The 19,820-nt window shown below is 42.0% G+C and overlaps 2 long non-coding RNA genes across 2 annotated transcripts in view; one reads left to right on the top strand and one right to left on the bottom strand.

The window, feature by feature from the left end:
• Nucleotides 1–6,458: 6,458 nt before the first annotated feature.
• On the bottom strand, nucleotides 6,459–17,919 carry LOC117951837. The gene is made up of 3 exons (XR_004658260.1): nucleotides 17,532–17,919; nucleotides 10,774–10,915; nucleotides 6,459–6,859 (listed from the first exon to the last, which is right to left on the bottom strand). It is a non-coding gene; the product is annotated as an uncharacterized LOC117951837 (long non-coding RNA).
• Nucleotides 17,920–18,430: 511 nt separating this feature from the next.
• The window catches only part of LOC117951834, a 78,454-nt gene continuing 77,064 nt past the window's right edge, over nucleotides 18,431–19,820 (top strand). Inside the window, exon 1 of the long non-coding RNA XR_004658258.1 lies at nucleotides 18,431–18,855. This is a non-coding gene — a long non-coding RNA (uncharacterized LOC117951834). The remainder of the gene's footprint in view (nucleotides 18,856–19,820) is intronic.

Here is a 19,820-nt window from a genome sequence, read left to right as displayed (position 1 = left end):
AAAGGACTATAGTCAACCCCTATTGCAGGCATCTCTGCAGAGCACCAAGTAGGCCTACAATGTGTTTGAAATTTAAGTGGTAAGTGAGGGAATTTTAACATCCCTGGTGCATCTGGTATGTGGTGAAACATCATGGTACCTTATGGCACTATTAAGGAAAACTATCAAATCTATAATGTTTTAAGTATTTGAAAGAGTCCTGAAAGACCATAATTCACATTTTTTGCTCATTTTCATTGTCACCTTAAGTTCCTATTAGTTCTCGTTCTGGAGCTTTAGATCATCACACTATTCTCATTAGCAAGTGTAGTTTGCCCAAAGTTGTGACCAGGAGTTAGCTGTCCAAATTCCATTTCTTTCTCTAGAGCCCTTTGATGACCTTGTGTTGGCTTAAAATGCTGAGCGTCAATGTTCAGTCATGACTTTGGAAACAGCATTTGACAAAACAATCTCACTAAAAGGTCCATTCGGTAGCTGCTATGGCGCTTTCAGTCACATCACTTCATCATCAACTATTTTCGTGGTGATTTCGTCTTTCTCTCTGCACCACCTCAGATCAGCTCTCCCGCTTGTTCTCTCAGGGATTCATACAGACAGACAATCACAACAGAATTAAACAAACTTAATTGTCACATACAACGACAGTGCAATGTAGTGAAATTTGATCTCTGCATTTAACCTATCCTAAGCATTAGGAGCAGTGGACACACAGCGCCCAGGGAGCAACGTGGCGTTCAGTGTCTTGCCCATGTGGCCGAAGTCAAACCTCCAATCTTGTGGTTGAGGATCAACCCTCTACACTCTGAGCAACTTGCCACAATACCTGTATTAGTTCTGCACTAGTTTACCTGACCTAGTGTCCCAAAGTACTGGTCGATGATTCCTTTTTTATCTTAACCCTTGTATTTGGCACATATTGACCCATTTCAAATTTTTACAAGAAGAAAAATGGTACAAGTTACATTTTTTCTACCTGAAAATCAATGGCCTTACCTAATTGTCTGTGATAAACATGATTTCCTGACTCAATTCAGAAATAATTCTAGATAAGATCATTTATGTTTTTTCCATGGTGGATTTTTAACATGAATTATAACCTTATGACAAAAACCAAATCACACTTCCATTTTTAATTGTGTTCTAGTAGATACTGATTGCATTCCCTAAACATAGATGTTATCTCAATTGTTTGAAATTGAGATTAAGACAATATTTGTTAATAGATCACCAGGTAATATTTTATTTCAGAATTGTTTTTCAAACCCCAAATAGTCACGGGGCAATTTGACCCGAGGGATACGAGAGGGTCCCGAAAATGAAGACAACAAAAGGGTTAAGTTCTATATTTGTTATTACACTTGGCTGCTGCTCTGTCTGATTGGTACCATATCGTCAATATAACAACCGAAACACTTAGTATAAGGGAAATCTTTTATTTTACCAAATAAGCAATTAGCTTGACTGATGTGAAAAGTGAAATGCATTTATTCCATTACTGCAACTCCATTAGGCATCACGATCCAAACTCTGCAAGTAGGCGGAAAACTATTCCTTGATTCAATCTAACTTCAACAGAGACAGAATAGATCAGTATAACCCAGAGCTAAAATGTATTTACATGGAACTTCTGACATTTACAATGTCTATGTAGGTAGCTCAGTTTTCATAAAATAACCACAACCTCTTTCCTATGAATGCCTGTATAGTATACACATTTGTCTGAGCCACCATATATTTGTATTGCTGTAAAAATAAAAATTGCTCCAACATTTCAGCCTTACAGCCTCACTAGCAAAAATAAGTAATTAAGATGCACAGAAAACAAAGGCAGTATTACATTGTGCAATTCAATTAGTCTATAGCTCTGTGGCCTACGAATCAATGCTTGTAATTAGCCATTTCATTTCAAGTCTTTGCTCTCACCGAGCCATCAAAAAGCCCTTTGATGTGATTCACGAAAACCCTGTGTTTTAGTTTTGGATTGCAAATGAAACGCTGGTGACTGAGTGAGGTGGGATGATGTGTCCCTGTTATTTTGTTGAATGAACTCTAAAGAGAAATCCACAGGACTGCTGCCTCATGGAATTATAAAACTGGCTATACAGTACGTTCATTGGTACATTGGTCTCAGATATCTTTTGCTCGGTCATGCAGTTTCTCTCCTATTCGCTGTCACTCACTGACACCTAATGGTAAAAAAACAACAACACACACACACACAATAGACAGGAAGGAATAGTTCATCAAAGCTCCCACTTGTGCATAACAACTATCTCCCACGGTCTATCTCTATCTATTTTCAGTGTACCTTTCTGTTAATAGGGGCTTAACTGGCATGACTCTAAATGTACAATTGTGTCAAATTAATAATGTAAGAATCTATTAATGTAATGAGAGAAGAGAAAAAGAGAAACTATAGGCTACATTATAGGTCCCTGTTCCCTTATTCACTAAAACACTAACCTTGGAGCACAATATCTACAGTGGGGCTCAAAAGTTTGAAAAAAGAAAATTGTATTAATGTGCAATAAGAAGCCAAGAAAGGATTTAAAAATATCCAAAAGGCATCAATTGACAGATTAGACATTCGTATAATATGTCACAAAAAGTTAGATTTTATTTCCATCATTTATACTTTCAAAATAACTGAAAACAAAAAAATTGTGACTGCAAAAGTTTGGGCACCCTGCAAAGTTAATGCCTTGTACTGCCCCCTTTGGCAAGTATCACACCTTGTAAACGCCTGTTCTAGTCAGCCAAGAGTCTTGCTGTTCCTATTTGAGGTATCTTCGCCCATTCTTCCTTCCTTTTTTTGGACAGTCTGTCACGCACTGCTCTATTTAGGTCTATCCATAGATTTTCAATTATGTTGAGGTCAGGAGATTGTGAAGGCCATGGCAAAACCTTCAGTTTACGCCTCTTGATGTAATCCACTGTGGATTTTGAGGTGTGTTTAGGATCATTATCCATTTGTAGAAGCCATCCTCTCTTTAGTGTTATCTCTTTCACAAATAGAATCAAGTGAGCATCCAAAATTTGCTGACATTTTATGAATCCCTTTTTCCTCCTGCTCGTGAAATATTCCCTGTGCCACTGGCTGCAATAAAACCCCAAATCATGACTGATCCACCCCCATGCTTAACAGTTGGACAGAGGTTCTTTTCATTAAATTCTGTGCCTTTTCTTCTCCAAACGTACCTTTGCTCATTCGGACCAAAAATTTCTATTTTGACCTCATCGGTCCACAGAACCTGTTTCCACAATGCATCAGGCTTATCTATATGTTAATTTGCAAACTTCAAACGCTGATTTTTGTGGTGAGGACGCAGAAGAGGTTTTCTTCTGATGACTCTTCGGTGAAGACCATATTTGTACAAGTATCTATTTATAGAGGAATGGTGTACCACTACTCCAGTGTCTGCCAGGTCTTTCTGGATGGATCGTGCAGTCAAACGTGGGTTTCGACTAGCGTTTCTCACAATCCTTCGAGCTGTTCTGTCTGATATTTTTCTGTCTGAACATAAATCCAAACATAACATTGATTCAATAAATAATTATCAATAATAATCAAATGAAATACAACATATGTCTGTACCATAGACCGATATATACGGTCTATGGTCTGTACATATAATGTATACATATGTATACATGCTAAGGTTACTTTTGGATTTCACACGGGCATGTTTGCACACACACACACACACACACACACACACACACACACACACACACACACACACACACACACAAATGCACACAATATACTGTAATCTTTACATTGAATTTACACTATCATTAGACAGCTCTTTTATCTTCAGGAGAAAGAAAAAAACGCACTGCTTATCCCTTATGTGTCTTAAGTAAAAATCCTATGTTCATATATTTTTTCACTTCACAAACAATGTTTTATAATCAACTTTACAAATTTGGTCACATGTACTGTCTTATGAGATAAATTGAATGATGTAAGTAGAACATTACACAGAAAATGTTATTAGTGTGTTAAATTCCTGTTTCTTTTTCTGATGTGAAGTCCTGCATGCCTTTCCAGTCAGGCCCCACATGGCTGTGTCCAATTGACGAGATGAGCTAATGGTGAAGATGAGGTAGGTGAAGGTGGTGTTGTGTTGGTCTGTCTTCAACAGTGAAATGAAAGACTTCATTGAAACCAGGATTGTTTTTGAAATGCCATTTCTTCTTTCAATTAATACATGTCTGTATTTATTGATAATCTCTGTCGGACACACATATAAAAGAGTGTCTGATATTTTACTTTTAAGAGATTGTTAAGAAAATAAACAATGACATTAATACATTGATAAATGACATTAGAACAATGTTCTTGTTGTCATAGGAACGGTTTTACTACTTTACAAAGATCATGTTTTGGTGTCTCCGTCATAGTAATTTCAACAACTTTCCTTACTGATACAAAACAAAGATGTCTGCTTAGCGGTAAATAATTACAGACTCACAGTAAAGGCGTAACATCATCACTGTTTGCCCACACATTCTAATTTACAGTATGTCAAAATGCTTTGAATTGACTAAAAACTGAGGTGAATAAAACAACAGTCTGATTTATTAATAAATAGAACAAATCCCAATATTTTGTGTTGTTTATCAGATGTGGCAATGCCAGCAAACCAAACCAAAGTCCCTCTTAAACATACACCTTAATAATCGCATAAATGCTGTGGTAGTTTTCAGTGTTGGCATACTATGGGACCAGGAGTTTAACTAAGCTGTGTTGCTCATCTACTAGTCGCCCCCTGGTAAAATACATCTTTCACAATAGTGCTTGTGGAAACACATTTATCAGTTTTCCTGGATATGATGTGATACATTGACTGTCTTAGCTATGACTGTTTTAAGTAAGCATTAAGGTGATTTAAGCCATTAAAGTGGCTACACAGTTGCTGATAAGTGTTTCTAAAAATAATACTAAAATTAATTTTTAAAGCATCCTATACTCTTTTCAAGGTATTTCTACAATACATGAAATATTTCATTAATTCAGCTAGAGTGATAAACATTTATGGACATGTTATGTGGTGACAGAAATGAGACCTATGTGCTTAGTGTTGCTCAGGAAATAGTCTGAGACATTCTTCCGATGCTCTTATTCAGAGCCCAATAGAGGATGAATACAGGTCTGGTTGAATGCCGGAATGTGCTCAATTAACATACTCTTTAGAAATGGAGGGTACATTACACTTGTCTTACTGTGTAATTGAAATAAAGAGACGCTTTTTAACATTATAGCTTATGCAATGCAATATGTCTTTTTGTAAGCGTAATGAATGTTGTTTTGTTTTTTCTTTGGTCAAGAATACAGGGATAGAGACTGATGAGGCATGGGGACACACGTACATTAAAACATGTGCACACATGCACACACACACACACACACACACACACACACACACACACACACACGTGTGATAAAGCATGGTTGTAGTAGGCAACTGCAAAGAAGATCTCTGTAAACAAACAGATGACAAAAAGATTGAGAGCAACCATCACAGCACTGCTCTCTGAAGGGAGCCTTTCATTTTATGCACAATAGCAGTTGTCTCCGAAGCCCAAACAGTTTAGAAGTAATTACTAGTGTTTTCCCAAAAAGGTGATTACTTTGCCACACTTGGCAGCCATTGTCACCGGCCGGGCACCACACTCATCAGCCTCACAAAGGGGAGAAGTGCTCGATAGATGATGAGCCCTCTGTGGCTCTGTTGGGAGAATTTAAAAGTACTTGTATGAGGCTCTTTCAGGAGATTAACTTGCAATAAGGGCTACCTGCCATAGACACATTCCCTGTATTCATGGTGCCAGCACAAAGACTTTTTTTTAAGAGGGGCACAGCTGCATGAAAGCAAATGGTGAATGGGTATAATAGTCACAAAAGACAACAAACCTCAAGTGTAAAGAAATAAAGTGTTTTTTTAAGATGGGAGGCTTCCATTCAAAGCCAGACCATTCCTTCTTTTGACCATTGAAGATCCGGCCACTCCACCACCCAAGGCCTCAATCTAATTATTTTAAGACAAGACATGTTATGGTGCAAAGTGGCAAAGAGAGAGCACTTCGGACCAAAGTGCACTTTAATTTAATCATTCTATTGGACAGATTCCCCCTTCAAATGGATGTCACACACCAGTAGACTGGCACAATCGGGAGCCTCCTGGCAAGGCCTCTGGCAATTTTAGCTGAGGTTAATAACAGAAATCACATGCACTTGTAGATATTACTAAATGCATAAGTAGGTATAAGTAGATGTCTTATTTCCTGGTATTTGGCAAAAGTATACAACTGTGTAAAAAGGTTCAAGTTTATTTTTTTAATCTGGAAATTGTAGAACTCTTCAAAGGCAGATTAATACGCAGCCTACAGGGGCCCAGATCCGATTCCATTCATTAAGCATAGAGAGAGACACACACAGAATGAGCGAGAGACTGCATGTGTCCTTGCTTGTCTAAATGTGAAAATTGCGCGTTCCATTATTTCAGATGAGAAAGTGGGAACTGAATGGATTTGCTTTAATATAAGAGACATGGGATACCACATACAGAGAGACAAAGGGGGGGCCAGACTTCTTTGCTTTTGCTCACACAGTGGAAAGACCCTGACAGGTGTGCTTTTGTATGCATATGTCTATGCGAGGGTGAGGCAGATTGTGCGTGTGTGTGTGCACGTGCATTTAGGGACGTGAATAAACACAGATGTGAGGTGTGTAAGTGTGTGCGTTTGTGAGCGTAAAACCTGCCACTCCCTGATGAAGAGACTTCATCTTGGTCTGGTCTAATAGCAGGCCAGGATTCAGCGCTGACCTTCATCAGACTCAGACTAACTGATCCTGAGAGAGTGAGAGCAAGAGAGAGAGAGAGAGAGAGAGATAGTGAGAGAGAGAGAGAGAGAGAAAGTGAGCATGTGTGCAGTAAAAAGTTGGTGGTTTCCGATGGATAAAATAGTATTTTAGTTGCAGTTAAAGTAAGTCACTTAATTCTTATCACTATTTCAGTGGCTTGTCTTGTCTGGATTAGTTCCAAACTGTGCGAGAAAGTCGTCAATTCCCACCTTCCATCTCGGATATTTGGTAAGAAAACTTTAATTGTCTTTGAACAATAAAAAATAGTAATTAATTAATAGTTAGTTTAGTTTTTTTTTTAAACTATAACAGAAAATAGGGCAAGCTATATATAAAATGTATTTGTGATGCCAGGTCCTGCAATTATAAAAATGTCTGTCTCGCTGAGCATCCCCGTATGCCAGCTCACGCCTCCTCAAAAACTTGGAAGTGAGGAAGCATCAGCTCTCCAATTTTGACGTCAATGCCACAGTTAATGGGGTGAATGACACTTGAAGGTCAGAGGTCACCTCACCCCATTTAGCCATCAGGGATCAGAGATCAGGAAGTAATCCAAAAGCTGAATCTGGTTAACCACTTTGTTGATGTGAAATGTTAGGCATAAGTAATATGTTTACAATTTTATATTTTGTCTGTACTACTAAGATACAATGCTCAAGACAAAGGAAAACAAAGTTTTCTGGATAGGCTCTGCTGATATTATGGCAGCTGGAGACTGATGCAGTTATATTTTTTGACCACTAGATGTCAGGATTTGTCTAGTAACGGTGCACTACCCCCCCACCACCCTTCACCAACACCTGAGGGGGAAACTTGTGAGTAGCCTACACATGGTGTGACAGCTTCCCCAGGAAGCTCGGGTGACATTTGCCTCACTTAATGACACAAGCTAATTAATCATTAGTTGTCCCAGAGGTATTGCTGTTTGAGAGGCTTTGTCGTGCCTCTCCCCAGTAGGGGGTCCCAGCCTCAACATGTTATGTATGCATAACTGCCTCATCCCACGCTACAACATCTTAATTCTCACCCGTTTAGCTAGTTTGACTGAACTACACTCGCTTTTTTTCAAGCCTTCATCTCGGATAAAGTATAATCTGCTGAGAGATAGAGCACCTTCTTTTTTTTCTCAGCCTCTTGCATGTGGCATAGTGGCCATGGAGTCTTCTTCCCTATCTCAGGTAGGGCTGGCCAAGAGTTGTAACTGTCTGCAGTAGTGAAGGGGAGAGATTTTATTTGATGGTTGATTGGGCAGACAAGGGGATGGGGGGGTTTAGATTAGCTGCATCAACGTTTTTAACCACATCACTTTATCAAGGCCCAAAGGACACTTTCACACTCATCCAATTAATGCAGGATTAGTGCAAGTAGAATTCCTTTATTTTTTATATGATTGTTCTTCATTGCCCTTGATCTCAAAGCTAGTGGTGGTTTCTCACTGTCGGTGGTCAAAAGTTGGAAATGTATGGGAAGATCACTCTCTAACTCCAAGCAAACTGAACTCTTTTATTGTGGCTCTCCTTGAGCAAATCTATGGTGATAGAATATTTGAAATTTGAGTGAACCCAAGCTAACAGGGCCATGTGGGTTATATATAATTATCTCTCATGGGGTGAAACCCTCTCTTGGTAGGATTTGAGTCCAACAAGAATGTGCGAAAAGCCTTTGTGAAATACAGAGAAAATGAAATCTGCCCCCTCTATGTGTTTCTGCCCCCTCAGCATCATTACTACCCCCCCCTACCGGGTCTCAGGCTGGTTTTGGACAGACCAAGCCTGTTTGTCACGTACTGGGGCTCCAGGTGATGCACTCAGGTTCCCTCTTTCAACCAACGAAGAGGAGTTTGGGGTGGTGCGTATCTGCACGGGGCCATCGGGGGCACACGCTGATGAGGGCCTGGGCTGCAGGAGGGCTTTGAAAAATGTTAGAGGTTTGGGGATGAGAGTCAAGGTCCCCCTGGGATACTGTGCCCCCTGACACCTGCTTGCTGGCCCTTGTGCTTTGTTCTGTGACCTGAGAATTGTGCATACATGTGTAGAGATACTGGCCAGTTTACAGCTAATCCAAAAGTTTTATGTGGACACACGTTGCAGTAGTAAATCACCCAATGAGTGCTGCACACTTTAGCACCGATACATGACCTCTCTATAGCGGCATTATTACAGTATTTTATTGTGCACATGGTTACAATGTTCCTCTGTATTTGAATATAACATTTAGTGTTATTCACTGCCATCTGCCTAATGGCAGCTATTACAAAAAGGAGTGGCGGCATGTTTGGATCCTCTCTTCCAGGTCCATTTGTAATTTATTTTATCTTAATATTTTCACGCGTAGTTGAATTATTCCATTTCAATGGAGCGCCTACTTATTGATATGCAAAGGCGTACAGGCTGAGGCTTTAGCACCCCTGCTCTGCCAGGTGCCATTTAATATCACTTGGATATACAAAAGATCCTTCATTTCCACTCTAATCACGGGCAAGGTTTCACTCTGCCACGAACAGCCATTGTAATTCTGCTGGTTTAGAGCAAACACAAGCCCTTTTACTACAATGAAGACATAAAGTAAACTTTAGTTCTGATCCACAGTAGTGAGAAAGAAGCCTGTAAAACAAACACAGCTCCCTGAGTAAACCCAACCTCCACAGAGAAGGTGCATTTACATGCTTTTATATTGCTCACGCTATGTCACCTTGATGAAGCTCTACATGCTTTAGTTTACTCTGTAAAAATGAAACCTGCTAAAGAAAATCTTTTTGCAAGACATCTAAGCCTTGACCTTGTGGATACAGACACCATGGTTTCCGCAGTCCTAGCAGGAGGCCTTTGGAAATGACACATGAAGAGACAACAAGAACTTTCTGTTCTCTGGCGATAGAAGGATCTGCTGAACCTTTAAGATGCAAAGATGGATCTGCCGCCATGTTTGCCTTCGTCTCTGTCTCGGAAATCACCGGGGCGTGTCCCTCCTTTGGGAACCCCATCTGCAGGCCTAAAGTGATGGCACCACCCTTTCCTCCACACCCATCACCATTCACTGTCAGTGAGACAAACAAACATGCAAAAACCCACCTGCACACACCGAACAGGGAGCTTGCTGTGCAAATGTACCTGACAGTGGCAGCGTTTGTGCCCTGGAACATATTTAACAATGCACACTCGACACCCGTACCATCTCAGCAGGAGGCCATAGGAAACAGATGAGGACTAGTCAGGTTAATCAGGAAAACTACAGCCTACCTCTACTTGCCATGCACTGTGCGCACCCTGCCAACCTCTGGGCTTATTAACAATGAATCAATGTAATTTTCTGTGGAAAGCAGTGTTCACACTAAAAAGAGCCTATACCATGAAGCTGATGGCAGAGCGAAAAAGGGGAGGGGGTATCACTTGTCGCTCGGTGCAGATTCCCCCCTTCCTGATTTCTAATGGGTAAAAGCCAGCCTTCCTGCATCCATCAAGATCTGCGCATGAAATAACCCTTTCTGAGGCAGCAAGTTGTAGATTTGTACCAGGACCTTTAAAGATAACTTATTTACTCACTTATTTATTGTGCTTCAAAGCGAAGCAAACTTTTCTGTTCACCCCCCTTTGCAGTTGAAGCTTTACAGCCCTTTCATGGTGTCAGGGGTGGGGCTAAGCATTGCATGTGATGCCCTATCTCCAGGAACCCCGCAATTACATCTGGCACAACTCTACATGAAGTAACGCTTTATAAACCTTTGTGCATCGCGGCTTTGAAGACCCATGGTCCTCTATAAGTATGCTTTTTGTCCCCCTTCTGTTGTACAGCCCCCCCCCCCCCCCCCCCCCAATCAACCCCCATCCCCCAGCTCGGGACAGAAGACAGAATGTGATGTGTCATCTCCCTCCCCACACAAAGCCCCAGTGCATTGGACACACCTTGGACATCACAAAGGATGAAAAGCACGACGAGGCTTGGACACGCAGGACCACGCTGCCAAGCCCGATAAAGACGCTTCAAAAGTCGAGCAGCAAACAGTGGCCGTCTTCTCTTCTGCTCTCTTCTTTTTCTTCCCAGGACCTTGCAGTGACAGAGAGAAAAAAAAGACAGAAAGGGAGGCTGACTGAGTAAAAAGATATTTTTGTCTTCTGTGTTTTTACTCACATGAGACTTATGGATGGGATTTTGGATAATGTTGTGTCTACAGCAAAGTAGTCAGTTTAAATGTGCGTGTAAACATCTAGATTAACATTTGTATGTCTGCTTTTGGTATGAGTACAGGATTATCCCAAAACATCCCAGCTTTGAAGCAGAAGGCCCATAAATAAACTCTGCTGCCCCATCTCAATCCCCTTGTCTCTTCAGCCGTCTGCTCACAGTGGCAAGCCGTAGCCAGACTGAAACCTGCCATTTAAGCTGGAAATGGACGCCATTTTACCTCTTGTCTAGAATAAGTCCCTCTTTGTGTTTTTACACCAAATTTGCTTATATGGCATTCATTTTGCCCATGCCCAGTCATTAGTAAACTTTATTGACTTGGTGACTTAAAGGTTTTTTTCCCTCAAGAAACTGATGTTAATTTTATTCTACTCGTGAATCTAAGACAAGCAAGAGAGTTGCACATGTCGCTTTACATTACTTTTCCTTCCCTTTCATTTTTGTCCCCTTGTTATTACACAAAATTGTCCAGACATCATAAAACATGACTTTTCACCGGTAACTCCCTCCTTCCTCATGGCTGTGTGTGTGTGTCTCTCTCTCTCTCTCTCTCTCTCTCTCTCTGCCTCATTCCCTCATTGAAACAGATGGTGTTTTATGCTGGGCACAATCAGGACTATTCAGCGTCAGGCAGGGCATGCCCTCCCCACCTGGGCTCAGCCCAATCACAACCTAATGAACACATTGGGAACAGTCTGTTCCAAATTACTCCCAGTTGGAGCCAGGGCCACAGGTAACCCTCCCCCCTGCCATCACACTCTGCCCCTTCCCCTCCACCTCACCTTCTTCGCAACAGTCTCCCTGCCCGCCCGCCCAAATTGATATTGACTCCAGCGTTTAGACCCTCAACTCTGACTCTTAATCAAATCAAGATTCATATCTCTGTGGTGTCAGCATTCCAACACAGCACAGAGGGGTTGCATGTGCAGCGACAAGCATATAAGTTACACGTGGGGAGATATGGATTGACAGCTAAGGTGTTGATGTGTTGGAATCGGGAATTGGTTCTGTTTGATATGTCTCTGCAAGGTGTTTTACCATATGCTTATAGATAGCTATGCTTTTACTATTAATCATCTCCCCTGTGCACACACACACACACACAGACACACAAAAGGAACAGTCAAGATCCCTGTAAATGCTGGGGTGTTAACCACATTAGGCCTATCTGTGTGCCTCATCAGCATGTTTCCACAGCTTCATAGGGCATCACTTACACATTGTGTTCAGATCGTCTGTGCTCTGTTCACAGCATATAGGTTCTATACATTCATGCTTTATTCATGTATTAAGATTGAACAAAAAAACACCTTTTTTTCCCCTTTTTTTCTTTTCTAAGGCACAGGATACCTGTCGGTTAATACCGCTTGAATATCTTTTTCCTTCAGTGTATCAGTGTATGTGTGGGCTGGCAAGGGGGCAGTTATATATCGTAGGCAGTTGACACCAGAAGTGTGCTGTAGCCAATAGCCTCTGACACTCTGGTACACCCTACAACATCCCCAGGGACAAAAGAATAAAACCAGGGCGCCTGCCTCGTCATGTCCCATCAATTGCCATAGGACCTCAGGAACCTTAGGCCAACTACCAACCCCCACGTGGGTGTCCATCACTGGATTTGACAGCAGCACTGCCCTGCTAGCTGCCCTTCTTCACTGTCCCTCTGGTCAATCTGCACCTCAATTGGCCCTGCACTGGTGGGTGAAGACTGCTCCTTCTGCCGCATGTCAAAAAGAGCCAGGAGCCACAGAGGAAGTGCAAATATCCTCTAATGGCCTTGATCCAGATGGATGTGCCCATGACAATAGGCCCCCGTGCCTGTGGTTTGGGTTTTTGTCAGTGAAAAACACTGAGGCCACCACAATAACACAGCAAAATTATGCATGCGGGCCAAGTACTATTGACATGTTAAAGAGCGCTGCCAGTTGCTATGATAATTAAGTTAGCTCATTCCAAGGGAGAGAGCTCTTTTCTCTTAACATTTCTTTAAAGGCACTTCAGGCACATAAGGCAGGCTTTAAGACAATGGTTATAGGAGGAGAAATAATGGATTCAGTGGGTCACCATTTCTCTGCCTATTTGCTTAACATAGGGCTATACATCTCTCAGTGAATGCTGCTTGATGGGATTGCCTTTAGGGGGAATGTTTTGTGGGTTTTACATTCTATCACTCAAGAGATTGACACATTCTATGAAGTCCATATGGACATTTTAGGATAAAGTAGATTAAAGGACTGAGTATGAAATATTCTTAATGACAGTGGCAAACTTTGGATTCTCGTTGCATACGCCTCTGGGCTTTAACCATTGCTCGCAAGTATTCTATTACTTTCTGTAATATCACACTTGCCATGAGCCAATACTGACCTGCTTAAGCACGCAAAGCAATGGAATCCCCTCTGTTCCCTTTTCTTTTAACTGAGATGTTTGGTTACGTCACAGGGTGTCTGATCTCCCTCTGCCTCTACAGGGTCTCATCTAGAGTGGCCACTTTTTGTACAGCTGGGGCGTGTTTGTTCAGTAACGTAAAACCAGGAAGCCTTTGAAACTTTAAAAAAGGAAGAGGTTAGAAGTTCACTCATTTGGAAACACCAAAGCTTTCTCCTTGGACACACTGGGGTAGGTCAGGGACACCAGGAGCCACCTTTCTTCCTGCATCCTCGCAGCTGTATGACAAAGTCAGTTAAAGTATGTGTCCTGATTTTACTCTTTGGATATGTCTGTGTCCAGATGGTATTCAGCTAACGGCCAGTACATCAAGAACAGGTCATCAAAATTAGCTTCAGTGGTCACTATCTTGTTTATCCAAACCAGATACCCATGCATGGGGCTTGTGCACATTGCCACGTTCATTTTTATATTTCCTCTAAATGGTGCCAATCTGCCACAACAGACAGGCGCTGAGTGAAAAGATTTTAAAATTCGACTCTAGCACTTTCAAGGCAGGTCCTCTGTGTTAACGAGATGGTAGTTAATGGTTTTGCTTTTATAGCGGTGGTCGCATGTATAATTAAGCTGCTGTTGTATTTGTCATAAAAATCACCGGGGGTGCAGGAAATGTTGCAGCAGCCATTTTTACTTTGAGCAGTGGAAAATTAAAACCTAACAATGTTGTTTTGACATAATTCCAATTTTTATGGATTTTCCTGTGTGTGGTTGAGGTTTTGTTATAACAAAACACTTAAGTGGCTCACCTTGGGTTTGTTGGGGGAACAAAGGTTGCAATGTTTGCATAATGCAGATTGTCACTCCTGGGAGGTCTTGCCTCTGGTGCTACTTTTTGGGAAACATGTTGCATGTCTTCCATTAATGGATGTCTGGCTTTTACCTGCATTGTTCCTGAATCATACAGTTTGTGTAGTAATATTTGGTCCATTTACAACCCTCCATAACTCCATCATGCCATGGAATTTGCTTCACTAGCATATCATGGGTATAATGCCAGACCAACACTTTGAAATGGTGGGGCAATCCTATACAGGTTTTGCTAAGCCAACCTCTTACCCCTGATACCACCAGATATCACCAGATCTGCAGCAGGTGTTGTGTAGTACAGTGCAGTCATGAACACAAGAAACAAGGACAAAAACACCTCACCTCACCATCAATTTTTAAGTTGTGTTTCATTTCTGTTTTGGGGACAACCAAAGTAGTATTAGGAATGAATCTCTTACAAGGATTACCAAAACATATGGTGGCAGCTTGTTGGCAGAATGTCACGAACTACAGACATATCTTAGATAAGCCTAATGTATGATTTACGTGCATGGCCCCAGTCATATCTATGGAGATGAGTTGGGGTGTCGCGGCCCCGATGTCACCTCCACAACACCAGTCCCCTGCTATGCTGATGACTGTATCTATGCTAATATGGGGATCAGTAGGGTAGAAAGCTCATCTGGCTCGTGCCTCGCTTTATCTTATCACACTTCTCGCTCTGTGACTTTTTTCACTGCATCAGCACACATACCTAGCATACTGCACACATGAAAAGAGCTCAGCCTCTTCGCACTCTTCTGCCATCTCTCACCTTCACAATTTTCCTCTATTTCACATTTCTACATTTTAACTTTTGCTTTTACTGCATCGACTTCTGTAATGCTTTAATTATCACCCACGGCTACGTTACTGTATTACTGTATGTGCTAATTTGAATTTCCCCACTGGGGATCAATAAACAGTATAAATTATTATCATTATTATTATTAAACTTGGCATTGAAATCCCAGGAAGAGCTCAATGAGATGTATCTAGTTTATTTCCTTTCCTGATATCGTGACAAAGTGGGAAAGCTTTAGTTAGCGTCATCAGCCCAAATTAACAAATCAAACAGTCAAATCAGAAGAACATCCTAAAAAGTTGTCACGTCTCCCACATACATTTTTGGTCAAGAACGGGTCCGTCCAGACAGTAAATCCTGTCTGATTTAAATAACCTCCCCACCTCATCCCTCTTAGCCTCTTTGTCTCCATCGCGCCCTCCCTCCCTGGCATGATTATTTCTTATCATGTATTTATTGGTTTAATCCACCCCTCCCCCCACAACACTTGGCGGCCCTCTCCCTATGCACGAGCTGCCTGTCTGGCAGCGAGGGCCCCTCATCCCCCACCTCCTCCTGCTTGTCCATATCCAGTCCCCGTCCCATCCCCACCCAGCTCCAGGCCAGCCACAATGGGCGGATGTTGCTTCCAGAGCCTCGAAGCTTCATTCGGGGGGAAGAGACCCCCACCTCCTCACTTCATCCTTACATCCCTCCCGCTTGCATGTGGCCACCACTAGCCAGCCTCTATGAACACTATAAATAATGGATGCATTAGCATGCATGAATATCTTTTAAGAAGGGGGGTGGGAGTGCCTTAATTCATTATTAATCCCCTAAAAGAAAAAAATGGGCCTTAGCTCTGGTAGCCCAGCTCTACACCTACTAAACCCTGCTTTTTGGACTTTACTTGTCCACGCCGTACTCCTCTTTCGTCCAAAATTGGTGACCAGCTCCACCCACCCAACTACCCTCTTGCGGCCCCCTTAATCTCTGCAAAAACACATCTGGACACATCTGGTAATCTGTCATTTATTTTTTATTTTTTTGGGGGGGGGGTGCATGGTTTAGGGGGCAAATTGTGATCCTGGGCCAAACATCTCCAAAAACAGCCCGGCTAAGTGGCCGCTGGTTGATTGGAAAAAGGTGGACTCTACTGCTCAGTCAGCTGGTGTGGTTGTACTTCCTTAATATTTCATAGCAGAGGCAAAAGGGGTGCTCCTTTTTGAAGGTTGGGTAGTGACAGAGCTTCCTGACTTTGAAGTTGCCACCAGTGCCATTTGGTTCAAGAGCTGGGCTTGGCTGTGGAAGGATGGAAGTAGGAGTGGGGGGTGTAAGGTCGAGGGGCTAGGAGAGTGGGCTGACATAACAAATGGGTACAAACCTAGTTAGAGAGCGTTAAGTCATGTGCGTGGGTGGGTTGTAGGGAATTATGTTATATTTAAACCTAGAACACTAGGTTGGGTATTAAGGACATACAGTAAGATCAAATACATAGGTTAGAGGTTAGGAGCATGCGTTTCAAGGACAGAAATTACTATACAACAAATAAACAAAGCATGTGGGTAAAAATGTATGCATTTGTTTGTTTGCGTCTATCTATGAGCGAGAAGGAAATGTGTATTTGCAATTGTATCTGTGTGATCCGAAGTGCACTCCCCTCTGTACCACACACCCCTCTTCCACCACTAGGTTGCAGTGCCTGCCTCGCAGCCTCTCTTCCTTCTTACCACAGCCCTCTGAGTAATCCAACCAATCGTAGACCTTTACAACAGAGCCACATGAGAGTGTCTTCCTATCAAAAAATACTACTCTACACACATGCATGTGTACATCTGCACAGTCCTCCTGAAAATCTACCCGCCTTACTCACATGCATACAATGTACATAATCCTGTTTGTTTGAATCACCGTGGGATATAAATATAACTAATCCACATAAAAGAGTGAAACATGGCTTCATTTTCCTTATGTTGGAACATTTTTTTTTGAATATTGTTACAATTACATGAAAAAAGGGTGAAATAAAAAAGTGTATGTTTTACAAAAGATTTTGTTTTAAAGCAAACGTTTAAATGTTTTCATCTAAGTTTTTAAGGTTTTTATTACTGAGCTGGTTGTCGTGACTTTTTGAGACATTTTATATAATACAAAAAACAAATAACTGCCAAACCCTTCCACCCACAAAAAAAATTAAGAGCTCTGGTTGAAAATTAAACGTCGTTGATAAGCAAAGTATTTTGTTATAATATTTAGTGGCGTGAATTTCACAATTTTGCCCAAAAATAAATTTCTGCAGAATTGTATCCTTATTGAGAAACCTTTAAAAACCAAATGCCATACCAGCAGTGACTAGCACAACAGGCCAAACCTGAACCTGCAGACAGGATATTCACTTTTGAATAAAACAATTTCTTCTCTTTGTATTGTTGCACTTACAGAGGCTGTTGGGTCTCCTGTCAGTGTCCTCTGCGCTGCAGTCTGTCAGGCAGGACGATGGCAGCAGGGGTTGTTTTGTTGACACAGAGAGGACCTGGTTTCTGGAATGTTCTCGGCTGAATGTTTGGATCTTGGGTCTTCAGTACGAGGCTGGGGGCTGGTTGGGAGCTGGAGGCATCACACTGTGCCTCTGAACTTCAATCAACCCCTTAAATTCCTCTTCCTGGGCAGGAAATTGAAATATTGTGCAGTATTGGCATGCTGATGGTCATCTATCATAGGGGCCTGCGAGGGGACGGGGGTAAGAGGAGACCCTCTGTAGATCAGAGATGGGCTGCTGGGCCTGGGTTCAAAGGTAAAGAGGAGAGACCTGGGTGAGGAAAGAGGATAGCGCTCTTAGCAGGAGTTGACACTCAGACCGGGTTCCATCAACCATCCAGCAAATCACCTCAGTGTGCCTACCTCTCATCAGGCAAGAGCAATCAGTCTGCAGGCAGATACAAAAATGCCCATTTTGAATCTTCCAGATTATCTTAATGTGTGTCAAAGAGCAAGTAGATTTCTTAAAGCAATGAGTAGCTTGGAACTTTGTGAGAAGTAACACAGTTGATGTAATATAGTTGAAATAGGCCACATGCTCCTTTTAAACTGAAAAAGAACAGGAGACCCACATTTAACTGTGCATCTCCTAAAATTCCTTCTATGACTCCAACAGGTGTTCCTAGGACTTTGTGATGAAACTATAGCTTTTATTGAGCCTCATGTGCTTAATCTATTATAACCGGTTGTGATGCAGACGCATAGTGACGCTGACAGCTGAAGTGACGATGCCGCCTTAATCATTGCATAACCGTGGCCGTAAATGCGCACAACGTACCAGGAAATGAAACTCTCCGGCGCATCACAGGGGGGTAGGATGATGTGGATGTAACTGGTTATGTAAAAGTACAGGGCACATTTGGAGTGAGCCAGATGGGATGATGGCTGTCATTTTCGAGACTAACGCGCTTCTTGTCTGCGTCTGGAAATTTTGCTTATGCATGACCTTGTGAACTCGCCTGCGGCGTGACCTCGAACATCCCCTCTTACGGCTCCTCTGAACACCCCTCCACATCATTGTGCTCATTTGTGCAAGCTATTACCCAAGCAGGAAGTGACATCAACGGGTCCAAACTAAAAATATGTCGCAGGACGGACTGTCTAGGATGTTCAGGACCGGTGTTTGTAAAGGAGGATGGCTCGCACCGGCTCCACAAAGTGATGCTCATTGAAGGATGCAGCAGAGCGCCACACAGGCGAGACAGACAGACGTACTGGAGGCTGAGTGAGTCGCCTGCTGACTGAGTGCTTTAATTCCGTCACTTTCATTCATGCAGATATGGTGCCATACCTTGCCCCTCTCTGAAGCCGATGACGCAGTTCATAGCAGAGGCGATAAGACTTGTTGTGCGAGTGGGCAAATTGTGTCAGTGTCGCTCTCACGAGACGGGGGTGAGGTGTATGCGATGGAACAGAAAACACTACTGTTTTTACCTGAATGGCAAGTACAGGAGGGAGGAGTGAAATCCGTGCGGGGCTGGTCTGGGTGCTTTTACGCATTGTTGTACAGTAAACAGACGGACAGTTTAAATATTTTTAATGATTCCACTACTAAAAAGCAAGCGTTTGTGATAAAGTTTACCAAGTTGGATGAGAATCGTGTAGATTTCTAAGCTCCCTTTCAAAACATGAATGGCGTCTATTTTTATCTTTCCAGTGCGTGTGTCGTCCCCACGAGGGAGGCTCTGACAGACCTGCCGTGAGTCCAGACTGGAGAGTGCTGCAGTCACGTGCTGTCTGCTATTATCCACTCTCACGTCAGGTACAGCTGTAGAGAGGCAGCACGAGGGAGGGTTTTGTTCCACAATTAACGATGAGAAAGATGTTTAGAAAATTGCGTGGGCTGTAACTCAGATATAGTATACCAAAGTGTTACTAGAGTTGAAAAGAAAACATAGATGTAAATAATAATAAGAGAAAAGATAATAATATAAAAAATAGGCAACAACATCAACACTAATAATCAAACTTAAAAATATTAATTTGTGTTTATAAATGTACAACACTAAACTTACACTACACCTCACTGCACAAGTCTAAATAATTCCAGTTTAGATGTCTTATCACAATAAAAGATTCCTGTCAAAGTAAAATGGACAAATGGACATTATTTTTGAAGATGATGAACAGGCTGCTTCTATCATCTTGCCACCTGCTGTCCTGACTACAAGGACTTCAGCCTGACAAGAG

Source organism: Etheostoma cragini, chromosome 10 (assembly GCF_013103735.1).
Source record: "Etheostoma cragini isolate CJK2018 chromosome 10, CSU_Ecrag_1.0, whole genome shotgun sequence".
Lineage (NCBI taxonomy): Eukaryota > Metazoa > Chordata > Actinopteri > Perciformes > Percidae > Etheostoma > Etheostoma cragini.
The sequence above is the reverse complement of the archived record's forward strand: the minus strand, read 5'-3'. Positions and strand labels throughout refer to the sequence as shown.